The following is a 25590-nucleotide window of genomic DNA, read 5'->3' on the forward strand; positions in this document are numbered from 1 at the left end:
GTACAATAACAGTCTTGGGCAGTACCCACCTTGCTGTATCCTCGCGTGAACCTTGTAAACTGATTCCAAACTGCTCCCTTATTCAAAAACCCAATCCCCTTGGAAACTGGAAAGGAAATTAATAGTGGTAAAAGCCAATTTTACTAGTATTAAGATCAAAACCTTCATTACGCAAATGTGTTTGTCCTTTGGTGCCTTTTAAATCAGAGATACTCACTCTGAATCAGTATTAATATCACATTTCTGCCATATTTTTCATCTAGATAGATCCCAAAGTCATGGAGTTGTCCAACCCTTAATGACAAAAAAGAAAAAAGCACTTTCTCCTCCTGCACCCAAGAATTTTATTACCTTTTTCCCTCCTGTGGTGACACTTCTTTATAGTGTTTTCTAAAGGTTTATTAATTTTTTGCATGGAGACATGTTGAATGGAGGTGATATTATTACCTTATGGGCCTTTGAGACAAGCTTTCCCCCAAAGAATGTCTTTGTTGGAAAATACCGAATGAGAGAAAAGTGCAGCTTTCCACGGAGCCGTCGTTTAAATAAGTGTTATGCTTAAATTGAGCCTGTCGGGAATCGCAATTCTGCCGCTTTCTTTCTAGAGGAGAAAGAGAAAAGAAGTTTGGAACATACTCACCACATATTGCAGCACCACCATTTTTGCAGTTATCTGAACAATAACCGTTATAATCTGGTTCATCAGTGAACATTCTCCCTCCCTTAGAATATGAGCAAGAAATGCTCCAGGACAGTTGGTGTGGGTCAGATCCGTGCAGTATCCCCCTTCTCTCTCCCTGTATGTTTACACATGGAGTCCCTGAAGCCCTCCACAGACCACCCCAACCTATTCTAATTTCTGAAGTAATTCCCAGAGTTCCAAATTCTGGCAGTGAGGCTGGGAATGAGTTCCTGCTGTGAACAGGTTCAGTGGCTGGAGTGCTCCTATGTGCCTCCTGAATATCAGAATGCCCCAGAGGCCCCCCCAACTGGCCTGTCTGGTACTCCGGTCCCTGGTAGAACCTTAACCCCTATCCACCTGACTCAGGTTCTTATCGTGTTCTCTCCCACTGGTAAGGGTGATCTCTTGAACATCTGATTTTCTTGCCTTCCCAGCATCCTCTGCTCCTTCCTGTGGTGTCAGACATTAATTTAAATTCTGGAAAGCTAATTGCCATGTTCTTCCTTCACGTGGTTTAGGTCAGCCCAGCCTGAGCAGTTAACACATGGCTCAGCTCTGGCTGATTGCTGTATTTAATGCTTTGGCCGTGGTAATTGGCTCAGAGATGAGCACATGACAAAAGCTGATCCCATGAGAATCGATCTTGGGACTTAAGTTAAAACTGCTGGTTAATAGCAGCTCTTTCCATTTCCCATTCTCCTCTATGCCATTGCTCAAGCATGACATCACTGACATCCTAGTACAGACAATTCTTTCTTGTGGGGGGATGTCCTGTACATTATAAGATGTCTAACAGCATCCTTGGCCTTAGTGCACTAATTCTGGTAGCAACTCCCCCATCTATAGTTGTGACAACCCAAAATGTTTCCCTAACACTACCACATGTCTCTGGGGCCAAGAGGAAGCAAAATTGCCCATGACTGAGAACCTCTACATGAGACTGAAACTGTAAGCTGTACACCTGGAACCACCAGGGAATTTCATTTGCCTAGAGAATTTGCCTAGTGGTGATGCCAGTATACAGGGAGGCAAAGCCAAGAAAGACAAGCCTCAGACCAAATGACATTCTTTATGTTCCTAAATTTTTTGTTTTCCTGTGCATTAAGCCAGTCCTACTCCTTCTGGGGCTGGGAAAAAGGTGAAACGTCCACTATCACTTCTATTAAATACTATACTGTGTAGGTCCTAGCCAGGGCCATGTTGGAAAAACTACAAGTAAAAAGCATGGAAACAAAAATTTTTCTTTGGTGGGTTTCTTTTAATTTTCTGCCTAGAAGATTATACTGTCTGTATATAAAGATTATACTGTCTGTATATAAAGACAGACAATATAATCTTCTAGGTAGAAAATTAAAAGAAACCCACCAAAGAAAAAAACCTAGTAGAACTAATAAGTAACTTTAGTAGGGTAACAGGATAAAAATACACAGATTTTGGTATGTGTTTATATACTAGCAATGAATAATCATAAATGGTAATTTATAAGTAGTACTATTTAAAATAGCTTCAAAAATATGAAATTCTTAGGGATAAATTTAACAAAATATGAGTAAGACCTGTATCTGAAAAAGACCTAAATAAAAGAAGAAATATACTAGATTAATGATCAGAAGACTAAAATTTGTCAAGATGTCAAATCTCTCCAAGTTTGTCTATAGCTGGGCATCCTAATCAAAATCCAACAGGCTTCGTAAAATAGAACTTGACAAGCCAGTTCTAAAATTTATATGGACACACAAAAAACCTATAATAGCCAAAACAATTTTGCAAAAAAAGAACAAAATTGGAGTGCTTATACCACCTGACTCAAGATCTGTTATAAACCTACATTAATAAAGATTGTGTAGTATTAACATAAAGAGAGAAATATAGATCAAAGGTACAAAGTAAAGATTCTGTTAATATACCTGAATCTATATGGCTAATTAATTTGTTTACAAAGGTGTCAAGACAATTCAGGGACAAAGAATAATATCTTCAACAAATAGTGCTGGAACTTAGGATATCCATATGTGAAAAAGCAAACTGGAATCTCAGTAGTTATCTAACATTATATACAGAAATTAACTCAAATAGATGACAAATCTCCATGTAAATCATACAATATAAAATTCCAGAAAGAAATCATAGGAGAAAAAGCTTAGTGATCTGGGGCAAGGCAAATAATCTTAAAAATAAGACTTGAAAAGCACAAAGCATAAATGACAAACTAGTAAGCTGCATTTCACTAAATGAAAGGTGTTTACTCTTTAAAAAAACACCACAAGAAATGAAAAGGCAAGACAGCTTGGGAGAAAATATTTGCAAAATCACATCTGGGACTTGTATTCAGAATATCTGAAAAAATTCTTTCAGCTCAACAAGCTTAAGACAACCCAGTGAAAAACTGGCAAAAATATGTGAAGAGACACTTCATCAAAGAAGATATATTGATGGCAAACAATACATGAAAAGATGCACAAAATCATCAGTTGTTAGGGAAATAAAACTCAAAACCAAGCCATCTATATACTCACTAGAATGGCTAAAATTCAAAAGGCTGATAATACCAAGTGTTGACAAGAGTGTAAAATAACTGTAACTCTCATTCATTGTTGCAAAATATACAGCCATTTGGAAAAAGAGGGTGGCAGCTTCTCAAAACTATATCATCACCATCTGACCTAACAAATGCCTTCCTGGGTATTTGCCCAAGAGAAATGAAAACACCTATCCACACAAAGACTTATGTGTGGTTGTTCTTTTCGGCTTTATCAAGAAGATCCCTGAAAAGGAAATGATCTCAATGTCCACCAACAGGTGAATGGATAAACAAATTGGGTGTACCCACCCAAGGAAATAGTATTCCACAGTAAAAAGGACTGAACAAATGATACTTTGCTAATATTGCATTATGCTAAATTAAAGAGGCACAAAAGACTACAGGTTGTATGATTCTATTTATATAGTGTTCTAGAAAAAGCAAAATCCTAGTAATAGAAGGAGATCAATTGTTGCTAGAAATCAGTGGGTTGGGAAGAAATTTGCCACAAGTCAATGTTTGGAGTCATGGAAACATTCTGTGTCTGTTTTATTGGTAGTTACATGACTGTCACATTTGTCAAAACATCAAATTGTAGATCTGTAACAGGTATGTTTTATCATATGTAATTCTATCTCAATAAGCTGTCTCCAAAACACAAGACATCTCCATCTTTACTGTTTGAACAGAAGAAGGATGTTATGAACTAGGGGTCAGCAAATGTTTTCCATAAAGAACCAAATCGAAAATATCTTAGCTTCACAGGCCATACAGTTTCTATCACAACTACTCAACTCTGTCTTAGTAGCACTAAAGTGGGTATAGTTAATAGGTGAATGGGTATGGCTGGATTCCAATAAAACTTTACTTATGGACACTAAAATTTTAATTTCACATAATTTCCACATGCTATGAAATACTATTCTTCCTCTGACTGTTTTCCCCTCTAACCATTTAAAAATGTAAAAACGATTTTTAGCTAGCAGGCCATACAAAAACAGATGGCAGACCAGATTTGGCCCACAAGCTATAGTTTGTCAATTTCTTCTATAAACATGTTAGTAAAAATATAATTATCATGACTATATCAAAGAGGTGGTGATGTAGGTGAAATTCCTAATATTCCATTCCTCTTTACATGTTAGAGACCTGCATGGACTAGAAATAAGCTTTAATTTTACTTATTCTTCAATAGTATGTATCTGTTTGCTATATTAATACTACTTTTGGAGGAGTGGACCTAAAAAATCAAGACTCATTTTATTAAAGTATAACTTTCCAAGCTTAGGACATACATCTGAATTCATCTTCCCTTGTAAAAAGACATTTTTAATACCTTTAAATTGTTTCTAAAAAAGCTTTAATAAATACTGTGTCCAAACCCTACACTTCAGCCTCTATTCCCTCCATTCTCCCTTACATTCTATCTAACTCTTGAAGTTATGATAGTGTCTTTGTACTTGCTATAGCGTCTGGAATGTTCTTCCTCTACATAATAGCACTTCCTTCAGGCCTCTGCTCAAAAATCTTCTTCCTAATAAAGCCTCCAACAGTAAGCCACTCTCCTAGCTTACCCTGCCCTTTTGCCCAGCTTTCCATTTTTCCATAGCACTTATTACTGTCTGCCTTATTTCTCTATGTTTATTTGCTTCTTTTCTGTCTCTTCTTACTAAAATAAGCTCCCTGAAGGCAGAGACTTTGGATTTTCCCATGCTGCGCTGTAAGCGCAGTGCCTGGAAGAGTGCCTGACAAAAGGCCCCCTTACCTTTAGTAGGTGCTCGAATGTGATGTGCTGAATGAATGCACAGAAGGGTACATCTTTCATGGGAACATTCCAACAATTGCCCTGTAGTGAGCTAAAAATTATGCTGAGAACCACTGAACATGGAGGATGGTGGGAGCAATCACCTCTTCAGGCTGGCCAGATGACCCAGCCAGTCAGGAAGGTGAGCACATCACACTGGGGGAGTGTGGCTCTGCAGACCCCTGAGGATCCCCAGTGGAAAGATGTTGCCTTTGGGAAACACACCTGACAAGGCTTTGAGCAACTGCCATACTGGAGAACATTCAGTAACCGTATCTTCTGCTGAAAAAGTACTGGCCATTAGTTTTCCTGTCCCTCAGCCTAACTTAACTAAACTTCTTTCTAACATTTTCTTGTTAAAATGCTAGTAAATAAGGAGGGCAGCTTATTTAACAGGAGGGTATTTCCCAGCTTTCATAGAAGAGGTTTGAGTGAGGAATAGTATGTTAGATTCCCAGAAGGCAGTTCAATGTTACAGGTGTCCATAGCACAAGAGTTACAAATGTCCATAGCACAAGAGTTATAATACAGTATATTTCTTCATAAAGCACATTTCACTGTCACAGAACTGCAGTGTCAAATAAATAAAACTATGCCTTTGAAGTTCTTGACGTATAATGTCGACATTTCCAGACTCTTAGTTGTGTTACAATGATGGTTGTGAACATGAATGACCTAGAGAAAGAAGTTTTCTGAAGCAGTAAAAATATTTTTTTAATGGATAAAGACTTTTTCTTTTAAACTATGCATTTATCATGAATTAAAAAAGAGAAGACAGATAAAAGACACATACAAATTGGTTTTAATTCTTTATAAAATCTTATACAAACTACGAACACAAACTTTGAACTAATTTGTGTTTGAAACATCTTCCTTTTTGACACACAGTTGAAAATATCTTCTTGGGGAAAATATAGCCCATATTTTCCTAAGAAATAAGAATTGTGTAAAAATTAGAGCATGACTAAGTTTGAATATCAGAGACTGCATACTTGTTCTGAGTCTTGGCCTTGAAGGAGAATGTAAATGAATTTCCCCTTCTCTCTCTCTCTCTCTCTCTCTCACTTTCTCTCCCCCTCACTGTCTCTGCTGCGTGTGATTTTTAATTGATTCTAAGACACACTTTTTTTGCATTTCAACATTTCAGAAATCAAGATGTCTTATATAATGAATGGTATCTCCCAATTATACTAGTCAGCATTTTTCTTTGTTTATAGTACATAAAAAATATTGAATCTCACAGCTGATATCATCTTATATTCTGTGAAATAAGGTATACATGAGATATATTTTATTGTTTTACTTTTTATTCTCTTCCCATCAGGGATCATTCTCCCCCACCCCTCAGTTCTTTATGAAGCATACAGCAAGGCCCAATGAAAAAGAAAGATTTTACACAATTGACTCACTGGCTCCATGACAGTGGTTCTTTTGTGATTATTAAGTCTCAGTACTTCTAAATAGATAAGTTTCATCTTATATTTTCAGACTCTTTACTTTATAGCTCATATGAAAAGTTATTATTAGCAAGTCCCTGCTTAGCATGAGTTTCTGTGAATGTCTCAGCCTTGACAGAATTTCATCCCTTTCTTGGTTTTCTTTCTTTTCTGTAGCCAGAATCCTTACCCATTGATTGCCTAGATAGTAAGTCTAATTTAATCCAGGATTTGGTTTAGGAATTATATAATATTTATGTCACATTCTATATATGTCTGGTAACTCATTATTCTACAAGGAGTATCAGTGCCCATGAAATGTTAAGGGTGGTGGGCCAATGTTGGTGAACACCTTCCTTCAGGACCAGACCCCAAAAATATAGGCCAGACTCTGTGGGAAGGGTGTGGCCTCTGGCACCAGAAAGACCTGTGTTTTAATTCCGTCTCAGCCACTTTCACCTGTGTGAACTTGTAAACAAATTCAACACAAATATCTATCCCGCAAGGTTAGTGTAAACATTGGATGTGTGTAAAGTGTTTGAGTTTAGGAGGGGCTTGAGACGTGACAGTTAGCAATATTGTTCAAGATCTCATATAAGAAAGGGTGAAATCTGGGGAGGTGTTGCACCTTTTAGCCTCCTCCACAGTTCTCATTTGTTCACTTAAGATCTCAGGGTTCTGATATTTCCACCTTTGCTGTGCCACAACCTAGGATCATGCGAGTTTAGAATTGCTCTGGCTATCTGTCATGAATTTATATTTCAACATGAATTTAAGGTGAGCCGACAGACCTGGGTTGGGATTCTGACCCTGCTGCTCACCACCTGTGTCACTCCAGGCATGTGTTTATGCTGTGTATTAGTCAGGGCTCTCTCGAGGAAGGGAACCCCTTGGGTGTGTGTGTAGGTATAGACATAGATGTAGATACTTATTACAAGCAATTGGCTCATGTAACTGTGGAGACTACCTACCAGGATGAGTCCGCAAGCTGCATGCTCAGGACAGCCAAAGGCATGGTTCTGGTCCAAGGTCAGCAGGCTCAAGACCCAGGAAGAGCCAATGTTTCAGTTCGAGTGCAAATGGAGAAAAAGTCTATCTCATATTCAAAGGCAGTCAGGCAAGAAAATCCTCTCTTGGGGAAGGGTCAGCCTTTTTGCTTCATTCAGGCCTTTAACTGATTGGATGAGGCAATCTTGCTTTACTCAGTTTACCAATTTAAATGTTAATCTCATCCAAAAGCACAGAAACAGCCAGAATAATGTTTGAACAAATATCTAGGCACTTGGTCCAGTGAAGCTGACGCATAAAATTAACCATCACACTCTGTCTGGGTCTCACTTTCCTTTTTGTGAAAGGGGATGGTAGTCATATCACATCATGGAGTGGCTGTCAGGAGCAGATGAGACCAGATAGGCAAGGTCCTTGGCATTCGATAAAGGCCGGTTTCACTCTCATTTTCCCTTCAGTATTCAACCTTTCAGGCATCTGTGAGCAGGTCACGGGTCTACCCTGGTCCTGTGTCCTCTCCTTTGCTCTTGGAACTCTATTATGCTCACGCTCCGGTCTAGCTCAGCTCTCCCCACTACCGAAAATGCCACCAGGTCATCTCCCAGTTAAAGCAGTCCTTCTCCTGTAAGCTTCTTGTGGTGTCCAAACATCACCTGCCAAGAAGAACAGACTCAACTTTACACTTAAGTGTAAAGTTTACACAGAGTCTGGTCCCATAAACTGATGTATTTGTGTCCATGAAAGACTATTCCCTTCCTGGTCTTGGGGTTCCTTCGTTACGCAAGGTGCATCAGCCAGCCAAAGCCATCAGTCAGACGTTCACCAACCTAGAGCAGCTTGTGAGCAGCCCAGTCGCTCCACCTTGCCCTGTCCCTCCCTTGCAGTACACATTGCTTGGCAAAGCAAGGTAAGCTGGGTATTTCACGTTCTCAGTGCTGGGTGAATGTGGTCATACATCACTTTAAAACCACTCCATGTTTTCTTCCTCAGTATTCCACTCGGGCCTTCTGTTTATATGATTACTGCATTTTCCATCCAAATCGCACCTAAACTTCCACTCTGTTTCTTTCCACTGTTACAATTTCCAGATTACAGTGATTTCTTTCCAGTGTGTTTAATCTTAAGTAAGTGAATATAGCTGTACTATTTTCCATTAATTTAATGTTAACTGAATTGAATCTTGTTTTCATGAGATGGGAAGGGGTTGGCTGAGACAATATAGAACAGGATGACTAGAGCATGCTGGTCTGTGTTACCCTCAGCCCAACAATATCTTTTGACTTTGACCTGACTCCTCCTGTAGTCACTTCAGATTCAATTCCTCTGTCGTGTTCATCTCACTTTGGGGCTTATAGACCTACTCATTCCACCAAAATCGAAAGAGAAGGATATATGGGTAACTAAATATTTGATTTCTCAGTAATATTTAAATATCCACAATCCATAGAAGAAAATACATTTTTGTATAAATGCAAAATTTTAATTGCAGATCTTAAATTTAAATCCAAGTCATCCTGTCTTTCATAATATGTCCAATCCAACTGCACACATTTCTTTCGTTTGGCTCCTTTTGGAAAATGTGACGTATATAACTAAGGTTAACAACTACTGTCAGAAAAGCAACTCATAATGAGAAAGTTTGGAGTTCTAGAAGATTTCTGTTACTTTCTGCCCTCTGGATACTTAAAAAATACATGTAAAAACTGAAAATAATTTTGATTAAAAATCAAAACAAAAATAGTCTCTTGGAAATAAGTCACTCTTTGGCTAAATGAAATGGTCTTGCTTTTACTTTTTCATTTTCTGCCTTTTGTGGAACCTCTGGCCGCAGGGCAAGGTGCTTGGATCCAGGTTTCTGGCCTTGTGACTAGCATGAAGTGATGAGAGCGTGCAGGGTGGAGGTGAGGGCCATCGGCCACGCCATGTCTTCCTCTCCCTGCCACTCTCTGAGCGGGTAGTTCCTGTTGTGAGTCTTTGCTCCTGGTGAAATTGCTCTCTGAAACAGACCTGGCTCCCCACTTGTATTCAGTTATTCTTCTACTTCATTCCAAGAAAATGAGCCATATGGTATTTGTGTTTACAATGATTCTTTGCTGTCTCCAGATTGCACACAGGCTCATAAAGTGAACCTGACTACTGGAAGTGCAAAGTCCAAGTGTTATGACTCTGCTTAGCAACTACTGAATGATGAAATTGGTGCCTGGGAGGAAAACCAGGTATGGACCTCATCATGAACACTAAGTAATGGAGGGTGTGTAACATTTAACACCATACACAGACACTCCTCTTGATTGTAATATGGGGATCAGTGTCCCCTCCCTATTGGTGTTCATCCTGAGGACAGCCAATCTATGAAGACTCTACCTACCTAGAATCTACTGAACGATCTTTTCATCTTATACACACACACACACCAAATCACACCAAGCACTCTTATTCTTGGTTAAATGTCCCATCACTTAATTCTCTAATCCACAGCTGATCATTTCTTCCCAAAACACCAACCCCCAAGCCTCTGCTCCTGGAGATAATTGCCAGCCTGGTTATTGCTTCTTTATTTTAGCTGTCATTCAAACCAACCATCATCTACAGTTTGCCTGTGTTTTGCTCAACAAAATTCACATGGCAGTTTGTGAAACCCTCCCCCTCTTTGTAACATGGCATAAAATTGTGTATCAAAGATACATTAGGAGAAGTGACATCTGGCTTAGGTGGTTCATGGCTAACTCATTCATTCATTCATCTATCAAATATTTACTGAGAGCCTGCTGTGTGCCAGACATTGTTCCAGCCATATAATACAATAGAGAATCAAGTGGTCAAGGTCATAAAGGTCAGTCATGTTGCGGGGCCAGTCAAGAACAAGGACACAAGGGAACAAAGACATTTCAGGTTTTATTATGATTACCACTATGAATAAAACCAAACAGATCAATATAATAAGGGAGTGGGGATTATTGTTTTCTTCTTCTCTTAAATGAACATTAGTAAAAAAAAATATTTGTTTCTATTTCTTTTGTGTGTAGTGACAACACTTAGGATCTACTCTCTTTGTAAACTTCAAGTATATAATATAGTATTATTAAGTATAATCACCATGCTGTACAATAGATCCCAAAAATTATTCACCGTTACAGGAAGTTTGTAGCCTTTGACCAATATCTTCCCATTTCCACCCCTTCACTGTCCCAGGCCCCTGGCAACCACTGTTCTACTCTCTGAATCTGACTGCAATTTTTTAGATTCCACATGTAAGTGAGATCTAACACTATTTGTCTTTCTGTGTCTGGCTTATTCCACTTAACATCATGTCCTCAAAGTTCATCTATATTATTGCAAAAGGCAGGATTTCCTTCTTTTTTATGGCTCAATAATATTTCATTGATGTATACCACACATTTTCTTTATCCATTCACCCATTGATGGACACTTAGCTTGTTTCCATATCTTGTCTATTGTGAAAAATGCTACAGTAAACATGGGAATGCAGATGCCTCTTCTACACCGTTTTCATTCCTTTTGGATATATGCCCAGAAGTGGAATTGCTGGATAATATGGAGTTCTATTTTTAACTTTTTGAAAACTTCATACTATTTTCTATAATGGTGATACCAATTTGCATTCTCATCAGTAGTGTACAAGAATTTCTTCTCTCCATAACCCTCACACTTGTTCTCTCTTGTCTTTTTGATAACAAAGACAAAATAATTGCCCTAACAGGTATGAGGTGATTTCTCATTGTGGTTTTGATTTGCATTCGATTTGATGATTAGTGATGTTGAACATGTTTTCATGTACCTTTTGACCACTTGTATGTCTTCCCTGGAAAAATGTCTATTGAGATTTTTTGCCTGCTTTTAATTGGGTTATCTGTTTTTTGGCTATTGAGTTGTATGAGTTTCTTATATATTTTAGATATTGACTCCTTATCATATACATGACTTGCAAATATTTTCTCCCATTTGGTGGCTTGCCTTTTCACTTGTTGATTGTTTCCTGTGCCATGTAGAATATTTTTAGTTTGATGCAGTCTTACTTATTTGTGTTTCCTTTTGTTTTGTCTGCTTTTTGTATCATATCCAAAAAATCCTTGCTAAGTCCAGTTAAGAAACTTCCCTTGTTTTCTTCTAGGAGTTTTATGGTTTCATATCTTACATTCAAATCTTTAATCCATTTTTGGTTAATTTTTGTGAGTGGTGTAAGACAAGGGTCCAATTTCATTTTTGTATGTGGATATCTGATTTTCCCAGCATGATTTATTGAAGAGACTATCTTGTTCCTAACTGTGTATTTTTGGTGCCCTTATTGAAAATTAATTGACCATATGTGTATGACATAATTCTGGGCTCTCTAATCTGTTCCACTGGTCTGTTTTTATTCCAGGACCATTCTGTTTCTTTCCTATGGCTTTGTAATATAATTTGAAATCAAGAAGTATGATGCCTCCAGCTTTGTTTATCTCTCTCAAGATTGCTTTGATTAGTTGAGTTCTTGTGATTCCCTAGAAATTTTAGGATTTTTTCCCTCTATTTCTGTGAAAAATGCCAGTGGGATTTTGATAGGGAACTACATTGGAATCTGTAGGTCTTCTTGCCTAGTATGGACATTTTAACAAAACTAATTCTTCCAATCATGAAAGCAGGGATATCTTTCCATTTATTTGTGTCTTCTTTGATTTCTTTCATCACTGCCTTACAGTTTTCATTGTACAGGTCTCTAACCTCCTTGGTTAAATTTATTCCTAAATGTTTTATTCTTTTTGATGCTATTGTAAACGTGATTGTTTTCTTAATTTCTTTTTTTTTTGGAAAGTTTGTTGTTAGTTTATAGAAATGCAACTGATTTTTGTATAATGATTTTGAATCCTTACTGATTTCTTTTATTACTTCTACAATTTTATGGCATAGTCTTTAGAGTTTCTATGTATAAGATCATGTCGTCTGCAAACAGGAACTATTTTAATTCTTCCTTTCTGTTATGTTTGATTTTTATTTCTTTTTTGCCTAATTGCACTGGCTAAGATCTGATATATTATGTTGAATAGAAGTGGTGAGAGTGAGCACTCTTGTCTTATTCTTGGTCTTAAAGGAAAAGCTTTCAGCTTTTCATCATTAAGTCTGACGTTAGCAGTGGGTTTGTCATATATGGGCTTTATTATATTGAGGTATATTCTCTTATACCCAATTTGCTGACATTTTTTAACATGAAAGAATGTTGACTTTTGTCAAGTGCATTTTCTGCATCTATTGAGATGGTCATATGATTTTTATCCTTCATTCTGTTCATGTGATATATCACATATATTGAATTGTGTATGAAGAATCATCTTTGCTTCCCAGGCATAAAATACCACCTGATTCTGGTGTGTGATCCTTTTAATATGCTGCTGAATTCAGTTCGCTAGTATTTTGTTGAGGAGTTTGCTTCTCTATTCATGAGGGATATTAGCCTATATTTTTCTTTTCTTGTAGTGTTCTTATCTGTCTTTGGTATAAGGGCAATGTTGGCCCTATAAGTGAATGTGTTCCCTCTCTTCAATATTTCTAAGGAATTTGAGAAGAATTGGATTTAACTCTTGTTTAAATGTTTGGTAGAATTTACCTGTGAAGGCAAATGGTAGTGACACTTTCTCTTTTGGGAAGTTTCCAATTACTGATTCAATGATCTTATTCATTATTTGTCTCTTCAGATCTGCTATTTCTTCATAATTCAGTCTTGGTAGGCTGCATGTTTCTAGGAATTCACATATGTCTTATAGATTTCTTGGCATGTGCATAGTAGTCTCTTATGATTCTTTGCATTTCTTTGGTATCAGTTGTAATGTCTTCCCTTTCATTTCTGATTTGGAGTCTTCACTCTTTTTCTTAGTCTAGTTAAAGGTTTACTCATTTTGATTTATCTTTTCAAAAAAAGCAACTCTTAATTTCATTGATCTTTTCTATTGTCTTTCTAGTCTCTATTCATTTGTCCTCCAATCTTTATCATTTCCTTCCTTCTGGTAACTTTGGCTTAGTTTGTTCATCTTTTTCTAGTTCCTTCAGGTATGAAGTTAAATACTTTATTTAAGATCCTTCACTTTTATTAATGTAGGCATTATCACTATAAACTTCACTCTTAGGACTACTTTTCCTATCTCCCAACTTAACTTCTACTAATTCCTTAGTCTTTTCATACTAAGTTTTAGTATACTGTGTTTTCATTTTTGTTTATCCCAAGATACTTTTTTATTTTCCTTGTGACTTCTTTGACCCATTGATAGCTCAGGAATGTGTTGTTTGGTTTCTACATATTTGTGAATTTTCCATTTTCCTTCTGTTACTGATTTCTGATTTCATACTATCATGGTTGAAGGAGATACTTGATATGATTTCAATCTTCTTAAATTGGTAAAGACTTGTTTTATGGCCCAACATATGATCTATCATGGAGAATGTTCTGTGGGTGCTTGAGAAGAATGGATCTTGCCACTGTTGGATAGCATGTTCTGTATATGTCTGTTAGATTCCTTTGGTCTATCCAAATCCAATTTTTCCATATTTATTTTTTCTGGATGATATATCCATTGTTGAAAGTGGGGTACTGAAGTTGCTTACTGTTATTGTAGTGCTATTCTTTTCTCTTTTCAGTTCTGTTAATATTTGCTTTATACATTTAGGTGGTCTGATGTTGGGTGCATATATATTTACAATTGTTCTATCTTCTTGATGAATTGAACCCTCTATTGTTGTACAATGACCCTTGTCTCTTGTTACAGATTTTGGCTTCAAATCTATTCTATCTGAAATAAGTATAGCCTCCCTACTTTCTTTTAGTTACCATTTACATGGAATATCTTTTTCAACCCCTCACTTTCAACCTATTTGTGTCCTTAAAGTTATATAGCAAGTCTCTTATAGGCAGCATATTGTTGGATCATATTTTTTTATCCATTTAGCTACTCTATGTCTTTTGATTAGAGAATTTAATCCATTTACATTTAAAGTATTGATAGGCAAATACTTACTTTCACCATTTTGTTGTTTTCTTACCATTTTGTAGTACCTTTGTTCCTTTCTCTTTGTTGTCTTCCTTTGTGATTTGTTTATTTTTTTTTAGTGGTATGCTTTGATCCTTTATCCTTTTGTGTCTACTAGAGGTCTCTTTGTTGTGGTTACCATGAGATCTAAATAAAATATCTTATAGTTATATTAGTCTATTTTAAGCTAATAACAACTCAACTGCAATCTCATATAAACCCTGTGTACTTTTACTTTTCCCTGGCCACATTTTATGCTATTGATGTCACATTTAATATCTTTTTTATTGTGTATTCATTAATAAATTATTGTAGCTATAATTATTTTTAAAACTTGTGTCTTTTAGCTTTCCTACTGGACTTACTAGTGATTTATACACCACTATTACGGTATTATTCTAAATTTGACAACTATATACACCTTTAATGGTGAGTTTTATACTCAAATATTTTCATGTTATTACTTAGTATTCTTTCATTTCAATTTGAAGAACTCCCTCTAGTATATCTTGTAAGGCATGTCTACTGGTGATAAACTTCCTCAGCTTTTGTTTGTCCAGGAATGTCTTTGTCTATTCTTCACCTTTGAAGGACAGCTTTCCTGCACATAGTATTCTTGTTTGTCAGTTTTTTTTTCTTTCAGCACTTTGACTATACCATGCCACTCCCTCTTGGCCTGCAAGGTTTCTGCTGAGAAATTCTCTGATAATCTTATGGGAATTCTCTTGCAAGCAACTAGTCTCATTCCACCTGCTGCTTTCAAAATTTTTCCCTTTGTCTTTGATTTTAGACATCTGGAGTATATTGTGTTTTGGTGTAGTCTTTATGTTGATCTTGCTTGGGGTCCTTTGAGTTTCATGTATATGGATTGCCATAACCCTCCAAGGATTTGGGAAGTTTTCAGCTATTATTCCTTTAAAATGAGCTTTCAGCATCTTTTCTGTCTCCTTTCCTTCCTGACTCACATAATATGTATGTTTGTTCACTTGTTGGTATCCCATAACTCTACTCATTCTTTTTTCTTTTTGTTCTTTGTCTTAGTCCCCTCAGGCTGCTATAACAAAACAGCAAAGATTGGGTGGCTTATTCACAACAAAAATTTATTTCTCACAGTTGTGGAGCCTGGAAGTCTGAGATCAGGGTCCCAGCCAGCATGGTCAGATGAGGGTCCTCTTCTGGGTCACAGACCTCTTCTCCTTGTGACCTCACATGATAGAATGTGCCTGGGAGTTCTGTGGGGTCTTAAGTGCTCTAATCCCATTCATGAAGGCTCTACCCTCATGAGCTAATCACCTCTGGGAGGCCCCACCTGATAATACCATTACACTGGGCATTAGGATTTCAACATATGAATTTGGAGGGTATGTAGACAGTCAGATCTAGTATTCCTCTAGCAATTATTTTAAATGACCTGTCTTTGAGTTTGTCCTTCTGTATGACTGAGTCTGATTTTAAAGCTTTCTATTGAATTTTTCAGTTCTGTCTTTAACTCCAAAATATTTGTTTGGTTCTTTTCTATTGTTTCTATTTCTTCAAGTAAATTTATCATTTTGTTCTTGCATAGTTTTCCTTATTTTGTTTAGTTATCTATCTGTGTTCTCTTCCATCTTATTGAACTTCTTTAAGATGATTATTTTGAACTCTTTATCAGGCAACTCATAGGTGTCCATTTCTTTGGGGTCAACGATTATAGTTTTCTTAGTGTCCCTTGGAAGTGTCAGATTTGCCAGATTCTTCATAATCCATGTAGCCTTGCATTGGTGTCTATGCATTTAAAGGGGCAAACACCTCTTTCAGTCTTTTAAACAAGTGAAGTACTTCTCCTGTGAGATCCCTGGGCTAATGGGACTGTCTCTGGGGTTGCTGTTGAGCAGGATTGGAGCTGGGTCCTGTGGCTGCTTCTGTGTCCACAGTGGGCTCTGCAGCTGGTGAGTCTGTCAGGGTGTCAGGCAGGTATGGATTCTGTCATCTGGGTGGATGAGATTGCCTCAAAGACCCTGGTCAGTAGGGCTGGCACTGGGACAAGGGTCAGTTTCAGGATCCACAGACAGAAGACAGAAGACCACATAAGTGGGTATGGTTCCTAGTGGGTCCCTAAGAGGGCTCCTAACAGATTCCTGGGCAGGTCCCTGGGCAGGCAGGATCAGCTCCAGAGCATGGTTGTGGGGGCTAGAATCAATCACAGGGCTGCTTCAGGGCCCACAGCTGGGTCAGAGGTCTGCAGGCCTGCCTCCAGAGCTACAGACAGGTGTGCCTTCTGCCAGATCCCTGGATGGACAGGACCACTCCTGGACCATGACTGAGAGGGTCTGGAGCCAAGTTGTAGGGCTGTTTTAATATTTAAAATTGGACTGAGCTCAGCAGGCCTGCCTCTATGGACATAGACAGGCATGAATTCCCTCCAGGTCCTTGGGTAGGAAGGGTGTTCCCAGCCTACAGCTGAGAAGAGCTGCAGGTGAGTTACTGGGCCGTTTCAGGATCTTCAACTGAACTGAGTTCAGAGTGCCCTCAGGAACACAGGGGAGCATGTCTCCCAGTGGGTCCCTGGGTAGTGGGAATGTTCCCAGGCTGTTGTTAGAAGGTGCTGCAGCCAAATTACAGCCTATTTCAGGATCTGTGGTCTGATCTGTGGTCTGATCTGTACCCTGAAACCCCCACAAAGGCACATCCATCAAATTATTGTTGTCAAGGAGTATATGAGTGCAGGACCTCCTATCTTGCTGATGTCCAATATTATCATAGATTGGATGACCAGAGAAACATTTTCTGAGATTTTAACAGTTGGGCTAAGATGCATGCAAGAAGGATCTAGCCATAAACAGTGTACTGTCCCCTGTAAAGGAAGCAGAAAGCAGAAGTGGGAAGGAGACAAATGCTGCTTTAGCAAAATAATGTCATGGTTACTATCTCTCAACAAGTAGGGCCTAAACCATGATAGTAATATTCTTGCCTTGTATGAGATCTAACTGTGCTCTGTTTATAACAAATAATATGTGCCCTTAAGGAACTGAAAGGGATGAGGGCCACAGCCTTCATGGGTGTAGAGTTGAGTGGAATTAGATCATCCCTATCTTGTTAGTCTGGAGAGAAGATAACCCAGAGCAAAATACCTCTAAAAACTGAAATCAGTCAAAGGGAGAAATAAAGTTTAAAATCCGTTTATTGCTCACAAACTGCAGTCCGGGCCCTTCTCTCTTTCCTGCTCCAGCAGAAGCAAAACTGGCCCCCACACTTCACCTCTCAGGTACAGATAAGCCCTCCTTGCCCAGCTAATTACCCACTGATATGGAGATAACTTCTCTCCACCCCTGAGGAAAGATGCAAATGCACTAAAGCCAAACCTCTTTCCACCACTGAACACCTATTGATATGCAGATGTACTAAAGCCAGGTGAGATATTCTGTAAATGTTATAATTTTACCCACACTTGCCCTCAGTCATGGTGCCAGAATCTAGTGCTCTCCTGTGGGAGTCTGCAGAAGTTTGGGCAGTAGAAAACATCCATTAATATCTGGCTGTAGGCAGAAGCACCAGAATTTGCAAGGCAGAAGAAGCAGAGGACCAGACAAAGGGGTAGGATGTCCCAAAGGACAGTGAGAGGGAAACTTCGGGGAGGGTGGCTGTACCATAAGAGAGATAGTGTGGGACAGGCTGCTCAATAGCAAGAGCAGCTCAAACTTCATCAAAGCCATTGTGCCTTCCATCTGGAGAAGATGGAGGAGGGAAGGGAGAGAACTCACTTCCAGGGACACTAAGTGAGCAGAAGTTGGAGTGGAGTTTGATGGGTGCAGCCCTCTGCCTCCACCAGCCAGTGGAGAGACCTACACGTCAGGACAGGAGACCCAGAGGGAAGCAGGACATCCCTATGGGGAGGGGCAAGAGTCGCCTGTGCCATACATGTGCCCTTGCTGTCTGCTGCCTGAGTGGTTCTGGCCAGGGCTGAGGTGGCCAGTGAGTCTGTCGTCCAGGGACCCACAGAGCAGGAAGGGGGAGGGCCTCTCAGAAACTTGGGTGTACTTGACATGGCAAGACCAAATGTTGTCAAGGGCATGGACTCCAGGATCTATCTCCTCTGGTCCAGACCCCTGCTCTGCCATTACAGAGCTCTTAGTCTTTTGTAAAGTACTTTCTGAGCCGTGGTCTTCTCCCCTTTCACCTTTCACTGAGGTAACCATAGCACCTGCCCCCAGGGGTCTCGTGAGGATCAAATGAGAGGGGCCGTGGGAGACACCAGCAGAGAGCAGGAGCTCAAGAACATTGCTTACTATTGACTTTAAGAAGAGGGAATTCTTACTGTCTTTTTGCATCACACTGATTTTACATCACACTCTCAGTGATATTAATAGACTTCCTGAGATTAAGATTGACAGAACATACGCAAGATAGCCAGTTAAACTTGAATTTCAAGGAAATGATGAATAATTTTTTGGTATAAATATGTCCCAAATATTTCACAGGACATACTTATGCTAAAAAGTTACCTGTTTATCTGAAATTGAAATCTAACTCGGTGTCCTGTATTTTTAGTCACAGTTCGTTTGAGACAGGCGCCGTGATGGCGGTGCCCAGCTGGACACACTTACGTCGCTCCTCCGCACCCCAGGGGGACTCGGCTTAGGGCCGAACAGCCAGTCAGGGGCCCCGGCGCCAGGGGGCTGAGCCCTCTGTCCTTAGTCCACTCAGAACCTTCCTCTTCATCTCCATCATGCCCCTTGCCAGCGGTCGACCCTTGTTTTACCGCGCAGATATTTCCAGGTTTACTGCTCTCTCCCTCCCCACCTCTTTCTTCCCTTCCTTCCTTCCTTCCTTCCTTCCTTCCTTCCTTCCTTCCTTCCTTCCTTCCTTCCTTCCTTCCTTCCTTCCTTCCTTCCTTCCTTCCTTCCTTCCTTCCTTCCTTCCTTCCTTCCTTCCTTCCTTCCTTCCTTCCTTCCTTCCTTCCTTCCTTCCTTCCTTCCTTCCTTCCTTCCTTCCTTCCTTCCTTCCTTCCTTCCTTCCTTCCTTCCTTCCTTCCTTCCTTCCTTCCTTCCTTCCTTCCTTCCTTCCTTCCTTCCTTCCTTCCTTCCTTCCTTCCTTCCTTCCTTCCTTCCTTCCTTCCTTCCTTCCTTCCTTCCTTCCTTCCTTCCTTCCTTCCTTCCTTCCTTCCTTCCTTCCTTCCTTCCTTCCTTCCTTCCTTCCTTCCTTCCTTTCGTTCTTTCTTTCTCTTTCGTTCTTTCTTTCTTTCTGTCTTTTTCTTTCTTCCTTCCTTCCTTCCTTTCTTCATCTTTTCTTCTTACTAACCATACTACAACTGGTTTCTTTGCTGTTTCCTCAAGTCACCAGTTACCTAGTGCCTTTTTCTCTGCATCTGAAAAGCACATTTAGCACTTGGCACTCACGCTTAACCCCTGCCTGCAGCATACATTGAAGTCAGACTGCTCAGAAACCATCTATATAAAGCACATTGCTTTTCAATGGGTAATATCGAGTGATTCTTCTAAGAAGGCCATGGTTCCCTAGTGATGGTTAGCTACTACTCTTTGCTGAGTGCTAAGGACCAGGAGCTGTTAAATAATGTGCATGCATTATCTTATTGAATCCTCACTGACCCTGTGAGGTGGGTACTCTTATTAGTCCCTTCTTTTCAAATGTATTAAATAAGGCACAGATAAGAAAAGAACTGACCCAAGAGGGCACAACTAGTAAGAGCCGGAGGTGGGGTTCAAAACCAGAGATTCAGACTGTAAAAGCCCTGTTCTGAACTCTGGGTTATTCCAACCCAGCCCTATCAGTTCAGTGGAGGATCTCCTTCTTGTATTCTTGCAGTTTTGCTCTACAGTATTTCATCAAGATCCATGTCAAATTTTATTTCTCTTACTTTTTTGCATTCCCTCTTAAATTGCTTTAATCTCCAGATCTCTATTATTGCATTCCTTCTGCATACAACTCTGGCTTTTCTAAATATGCCTAGTATCATGTCATGATTAAGGTCCTAACCCTAGCTCACATGCTCAAATCCTGGAAGCATCAAACACAGTTGCCCGAGGCAGAGAAAAAGAAATGAAAGTGCAATATTAGCATTCCAGCAATATATTTGGAGCCCCCACAAAGAACTAAATGCTGTTTGGTGCATTCAAAGACATCACCCTGTTCTCTAATGGGGTCTGCTGATGACCCTTCTTTGGAAACGGAATGCTGTGCTCTCACTGTGAATTTATGCAGAGATCACTGCTGTGAAATTCCTGCATTGCTCTTGCCTGCAAGCATCTCTGTTGGGGCTGTCAGGAGGCCGTTTAAGCTCAGATAGAAGTTAGGTTTTTCTCCACAATACTGCAGACTTTCTCCCAGTGGCAGCTCCATAGTGTCCAAGAAAAGGTCACTCGTTATCGTGGCTTCTGCAGACAAGTCTCCAGGAGAGAATAAGCCTTGAAATTCTTTCCAAAGGTCACTCAACTCCGGATCTAGCTGATGCTCCTACAGCTGTAGGCCTTGGGCCAAGGACTCCTGGTGCCCTGGAGGACATCTGCAGGTCTTGGTAAAGGGAGGGGTCTCAGAAGGAATAAGGTCCTGGGAGGTAGGGTGGGGAGGAGCCTAGTCACGGGCCAAGATGACCTTTGTTCTCGTGAAATGTAATGTCCAAGGATATTTGTTCACTGTCTCAATCCTGCTTAGCTTTCTTTATGTAGTAAGAGCATAATTGTAATTAAGCCTGTCACATATCATTCATTCATTCTTCTTTCCTACCTTCCAGCCATCAATCTCATTTAGCAAATATTTATTGATGGTCTCCAATGCAAAGCGTGCTAGGAATGTGAGATACATGTGAGCATGCAGTACGGTGGTTCCAGCCCTAGCTGGGGGAGAAAAACAATAAACAAGTAAACTCCTAAGTGGTTCATTGTAATTACAAGCATATTTACTAGGAAGTTAATGAAACATAAGCTTCAGAGTCTTTGGTTTGCAGAGGCCCCTTCTAAATCCTGGAGGGGCTATGCATGTGGGGTGGCTAGAATTTATGCATAAACTCACATGTTTTTGTAAAGTTCACAGAAGTAATATATTTTGACATCTCTTTCTTAAAGAAGGTACCCTAAATGTGTAACCTTCCTCCTGATTACCATGTAAGAAGCTGTGCATTGATTACCATCTACACACAAAAGCAAAAACTGCATTCTGGCCTTTTGTAGAAAATAAATTGAGACATGCAGCAACTAGAAACAAACCTTTTCTCATTTGCCTATTTTCTTTCACAATTGCTTCAGGTTTTTCTTACATGCAAATAAAAGGGGATCACATTCAACCTAGGATGGCAGAAGAACGACTCCATCATTCGAAAGTAGAATTTAAAAGTAACCATGAGAGCAAACCCATTGTGAATGGAGTGTCTTCCTTGACACAGAGAGAAAACAGGGGAGAAAAGAAAAGGACGATTGGAAAGCAGTATCAGCGCTGCTCTGAGGCCAGCGAATCAGGACCTGGGGGGGTTCTTCAGGTAAAGTGCCTCGAAGAAGGCCGCAGAATCAGGGCCCAGTGAGGAGGCGGGGCTGACGATGGGTAAGGGCTGGAAGGATGTCCTGGGAGAGCACAGCAGAACCACCAATCTGGCTGCAGACATCATCAGGCCAAGACAGGCACATTCCCACCAACTTCGTGGCATGGAAACTAGAGAAAATCCAGGACTGTGAGAAAATACATTTCTGTTGTTGAAGCCACCCAGTCTGTGGTACGTAAAACATAAAAGAAAAAAGTCAAACAGTTAAAACATTTGCTGATGGAAATGCAGGCCATAGACTTTGTCATGCAGCCCAGCAAACTAATATTAGCAGTTACTGACTTGGACATGTATGTACCCCGTCCACCCAGTGACACTAATGCTACAACTCAGGAGCAGCCCAGAGAAGAGGGATCTCAGAGGCGCCCAGACAAGAGACTTGCTCACCACTTCTGGTGACAAAAGCCACAATTTACCAATATGACTTTGTGAGAGTGAAACTGTTCAGAGGAAATACTTCGTTCCAACAATATAGACTTTTTAGTTATGAAAGGAGTAATTTAAGGACAGGGAGTACCCAAGACTTGATTGATGGACAGACAGGCAGATAAATAAATGTGTACTGTATATGATATAGATGTATTTTCTCATTTTGTTAATAATGGGATTTATTGTAGAAAGTTGAGAACACACAGAAAAAATGGGAAGAGAAGCAAATCTGACACAGTGCCACCAGCCACATGTAACTATAGTTAACAGCCTGACAGATGTCCTTCAGGGAAGTAGGGAAAAAGAACATCTCTCAAAAATTCCAATATTGAAAGAAAGAAACTTCAGTATTTCACTGTAGTTCCTCACAGTTTATTTCCCTTGTGTTTGTGTAGAAGATTGTGATCACTCAAAATATACTGATCTGAAAACAGAGTTAATATACTGAACATTGATGACATAAAAGAATCCTAATTTCTATGGGACTGCCTTTCCCATACAAACTGTAATTTAATATAAACAAATAGATAATGAGGGAAAATTTTATTTACTAGAAACATTCTTACTAATAAATACAGATGGAATGATAGAATTGGAAAATCACCCCAGATCATGCAGAGTTCTTACAGAATAGACAAAAATTACAAAACATAAAAGAAAAAAGCCAAACAGTTAAAACATTTCCTGATGGAAATGCAGGCCATAGACTGAGAGAAATTATTTGCAAAATATATATCTGATAAAGGTATGTATCTAAAATATATAAAGAACTCTTACAACTCAACAATAAACAATAAAAAATGGACAAACCTTGGACACCTCACTAAAGAAAATACATATATAATAAACACATAAAAATGCTCAACATCATTCATTTTTTGGAAGTGAAACTTAAAATCACAATGAGATGACACTGCACATCCAGAGAATGACTAAAATTAAAAAGATGAGCAATACTGAGTTTGGCAAGGATGAGGAGCAGTGGGAACTCTCATACATTGCTGCTCAGAATGCAAAACAATACAACTACTTCATGAAGTAAATGGGCCTTTTCTTATAAAGTCAAACACACACCTACCAAATGACCCAGCCACTCCTCTCAGAGGTATTTACTCAAAAGAAATGAAAAAGCATATCATGTCACAGAGAGATTTGTATGCAAATCATCAGAGTAGCTTTATTCCTAATGGTTCCCATTGTAAACCGTCTAAATGTCAATCATCAGATTAATAGAAAATAAACTGTGATATATCTGTATGACAAACTGCTTGGAAATAAAAATGTATAAACTTGATACACATAACAACATGACTGAATCTCAGAGCATTCTGCTAAGTGAAAGAAGCCAGAACACAAAAGACTATGAATATGATGATATTTATAAGAAATTCTACAAGAGGAAAACAATAATGACAGAAAGCAGATCAGTAGTTGTTTGGGGCCAGGAGAGAAAGGAAGGGAATTAGTAACTGCAATGAGGCACGAGGGGGTTTGGGGTGATAGAAATGTTCTCTAACTTGATCGTGGTGCTGTGTGCATGTATATATTTGTGTACAATATATGCTGCAATGCTGTATATATAAACATGATGTATACTGTGTACATTGAACTGAACACTTTTTTAAAGGGTAAAATTTGTTGTATGTATATTGTACTTCAATGAAACTGATCTGACATACTACTCTTTGTAGTCTCCCCAGAGGGATCGAATGAAAGTCTGTTCAGGTCTCTGAAACCAGCTACCAATTTTTAGGAAACAGAGGAGAGAAGAGGCTGAGCTGTACCATGAGTGTGCAGTCAGCAAAATCTAGACTGGGGGTTTGACAGGTCACACATCCCAGGTTCTTCAGCAGGTAATTTATAAGGAAAAGACAGTAATGAAAGTGTTATGTAGAAAGACAGAGAAGAGCAGCTGGGGAGGGGGAAGAAAAAGTCCAAGGAAAAACAACCGGTTAGCGGGACCCACTTGTAGACAACAAAGGCTTTGCAGGGAGGTAACTTCCTTGCCTACTGGGAGGACCAGGCCAAACTGGTCCAACCGGATCACAATCCAACAGAACTAAGAACCACCCAAACACCCCTCATTAAAGTAAAATGGTGGTTTTGCTCTTCTCCCCTGCCTCCTGTGGGCTTTCTGTGTGCATTTTGGGAAAAGGCATGCACACCAAGGGGAATGGGTGTATAACTAAAACTGCCAATCAAATGACCTCACCTGGTTAATCAAACAGGTGCCGCCTGCCCCAGCTAGGACATGATAAATAGACCCTCCCCTAAAAGTTCACTGCCTTCCTCTACCTTGACTCTGGCCCACTCCTCCTTTGGAGTGTATTCAAATAAAATTTTCACTCTGCTTTGCTGTTGTGTCTCTGCCTTTCAATTCCTTGTTTCTGCAGTGACAAGAACTGAGAAGAATAAACTCTACCCATAACATATCTAGTGCCCTGACTTGGATTGCTACTCCAGCCATTAAGGTGCGCTAAATAAAACCCCCTGCAGCTTTAACTCTCTGTTGGGTCTCTGGACTGAATTTTTTTCTTTCAAGAAGACAAGAACTGAGGAAATCTATAATCCACCAACCAATAACATATTTGGTGCCCTGACTCGGTTTGCTATCCCTGTGCACATCGGTAAGCCTCATGTGCCTTGCCACCTGGCTGGAGGCACTACTTACCAATCCTCTCAGGGCCCTTTCCCTCCTTCTCTGTCTCTCGTGGACAAAGAGCTGTAACCTGCAGGCATGGGTCAAGCACTTAAATGCTCATAGCGTGCTCACCACAAGAAGACTCCTGTGACAGGATAAACTGATCCAGCGAAGATTGCATTAGGCACCCTGCCAACTGCAAGACAATGTCCATGCAACAGAGGTACACTGTAAAAACACCCACTTCCAACCCCACAGCAAATCCCCAAGCAGTATTTATATGTCCATACAGGAGACTTCCTTTTCTGTGTTCTTGAATTTCTCCTACTGGCTACTTTTCTCTTCCTCCTCACTTTTCCTGTTATCTGTAGGTCAGCTAATCAGACCCTTATTATCACTATCAAATGCTCGGTCATAGGATGGCCAGTTAAAAGTCAATAGGATGGCTTCTAATCTTAAGACTCTGTGACAGGTTTGACCTGTCCTAGGGTGATCCCCCAGAGACCCTCATCTCATGATCCCCTT

General features: G+C 39.6%; 1 long non-coding RNA gene across 1 annotated transcript in view; it reads right to left on the reverse strand.

Annotated features, from left to right (window-relative positions):
* The window catches only part of LOC118917392 (uncharacterized), a 66898-nt gene extending 41616 nt beyond the window's left edge, over positions 1 to 25282 (reverse strand). The window contains exons 1-2 of the long non-coding RNA XR_008997737.1: positions 25096 to 25282; positions 448 to 601 (exon numbers count right to left, since the gene is read on the reverse strand). This is a non-coding gene — a long non-coding RNA (uncharacterized LOC118917392). The remainder of the gene's footprint in view (positions 1 to 447; positions 602 to 25095) is intronic.
* Between the last annotated feature and the right edge of the window lie 308 nt (positions 25283 to 25590).

This window comes from Manis pentadactyla, chromosome 5 (genome assembly GCF_030020395.1).
Source record: "Manis pentadactyla isolate mManPen7 chromosome 5, mManPen7.hap1, whole genome shotgun sequence".
NCBI classification, from domain to species: Eukaryota; Metazoa; Chordata; class Mammalia; order Pholidota; family Manidae; genus Manis; species Manis pentadactyla.